Here is a 2,525-nt window from a genome sequence, read left to right on the forward strand (position 1 = left end):
TTTGTTAGTTCTATTAACTGTTTTATTAGTTCTATTGACTATTTTGTTAGTTCTATTGACTGTTTTGTTAGTTCTAATGAGAGTTAGTTCTGATAGGTACCATGTTAGATCTATTTGCTGTTCTGATGAGAGTTATTTCTGTACAGTGTCATGCTAGCTCTAATGTGTAGCATGTTAGTTCTATGTGTTTACGTGTTAGTTCTAATGTTAGTTCTAATGTGCAGCATGTTAGTTCTAAGTGACTGTTTTGTTAGTTCTACTGTCTGTTTTGTTAGTTCTATTGACTGTTTTGTTAGTTCTGTTAGTTCTTTTGTTAGTTCTATTAACGCTCTTGTTAGTTCTGAAGCATATTTCAGTTGTGTGAGTTCTAAATTATGCCTTGCTATTCTAGTATATACCATGTTAGTATGTTAGTTCTAAAACTGTTCTATTATTAACTTAAATGCGAAATATATTTGCTACAGCTATGGTACTACGAGATGACTGGCATTAAAAAATATGGTCTCGTAGATAGCTCCAAACCCCCAATGACAAATTGGGCACCGGATAGCATGAAAGTCCCATCTATGAAGGTGGTGACTATTACGGAGAAGGCTAAGGCAGCGTCAATAGCATTTGTCCACAGGCAAATTGAGGAAGTGTCTCCTCCTCTAGTTGAGCAGGCGTTCCCTGCTGCACAGAGGAGAAAAGTTGCGCATCATAAGCGCGAGACAAAGAGGAGGAAGGCTAGCCAGGAGAAAACGCCTGGGAACTTCTCTGTAGGCTACGTACGTATCCCCTTATGTTAAGTCTTACTCATTTTACAATAACTAAAAACAATATCCTAATTATAATCTCTTATTAATATCAGACCATGGCAAAGCATATGGACGTTTTTGACAATGAGGAGGAGATCAAATGTCTTCCCATAGATCAGCAACTTACATTGTGGAGAAATTCTGCTAAATTTCTCAAAAGATTGCTGGATGACACAAAGCAGACCAAAGAATTTATGATTGAGATCAACAGGCTGAACAGGATAATTGAAGATTTGAGAAGACATGATAAGATTGCAAATGGAAAAAGGAAGAAGCGGCGGGTAAATCAAGAGGAACAGAGGTCTAAACCGAGCAGTGTATATAGTGAAGACCCAAACACGCAGCTTAATGTACATAAGAATGTAGAAGAGGATGTTAAGCATCATGTTGACGTTGTTCAAAGAGAGGAGGAGGATATTGTAGAAGAGCGTAATGAAGAGGAGCATATTGCAGACGAGGTTGATGTAGATATCAAAGTTTTTGCAGAAGAACCTACTGATTTTGCAGATAAGAAGGAGGATATTGTAGATAAGGGGGAAGAGGCTTCTGATAAGTTGGGTGATTTGCTGGTTGATTTAAATGTAGATAGTAAGGTTGATGCGAAAGAAGATAGTGAGGCTGAGGAACATGTACATATGAAAGAGGAACATGAGAATAGGGACGACGATCATGTTGAACATGCACAGGTTATTGTAGATAGCACATTAACGGATGAGAGTCATGTTGCTTCAAAGGAAGCAAGTGAGGATTTACATCTTGTGAATAGTACGCACGACGTTGACAGAATTGTAGAAGTGCTAACTGGTAATGTCGAAGAGAAAGCAATGGGTAGCCCAAAGCCACGAAGGGCAAGCAAGAGATCTAAATGGCGGAGGACCCCATATACTGAAGGAAAAAGAAAGAAAAAGCAAATGACGACTATAGATGTTTTTGAAAGTCCTGAAAAGGGGCAAAAAGTTGACACGATTATTCAATTTTTTCCGGATAATCAAATCGGCAACTGGGATGTGATGAGTTTGAAGCCGATGACTCGTGAAGAGGTAGCTCTATTGGCAGAGCTGAATACAGATATTACAGACTCGTCTTTGTTTAACATCCGCATTATCGATAGCACGGGTGCTTTCGTACATAATTTTACTATATCACCTCTAGCAGCATCCAGACTCAACAAACTTGAAAATGATTTCTTATCCAAATTCTGCTCTCAGAAGATACACATGTATGATTCAGTTGACTATTTTTATTCTTATTTGTTAAGTATTAGTTCTAATTGCAGTTAGTTCTGGGTTTCAGGAGATATAAGGTTATTGAAACGTCGAATAGCAGCATCAGCAGAGCAGATTTGTTGACTTTGCTCCGAGGTGGCCGGCTTGACGACAAGGTTAGATTATACTTCAAGGCAAAGTTGAAAATGTATGGCTTAATTAGATCTTTAATGTATTTCTAATATTACAGATGGTTGAGTCAGTGCTGGACACGATTAGCGTGGATGCGCTTGGCAAAGGATATGGTCTCGTATCGGTGTTCTTTCTTGTAAGTACATGTTAGTTAGTTCTATACCTTATCATGTTAGTTCTATTCAGTACCATGTTAGTTCTATTCCCTATCATGTTAGTTCTAAATGAGTAATATGTTAGTTCTACGGTATAACATGTTAGTTCTATACCTTATCATGTTAGTTCTATTCAGTACCATGTTAGTTCTATTCCCTATCATGTTAGTTCTATT

This window comes from Asparagus officinalis, chromosome 10 (assembly GCF_001876935.1).
Source record: "Asparagus officinalis chromosome 10, Aspof.V1, whole genome shotgun sequence".
In the NCBI taxonomy this organism is placed as follows: Eukaryota; Viridiplantae; Streptophyta; class Magnoliopsida; order Asparagales; family Asparagaceae; genus Asparagus; species Asparagus officinalis.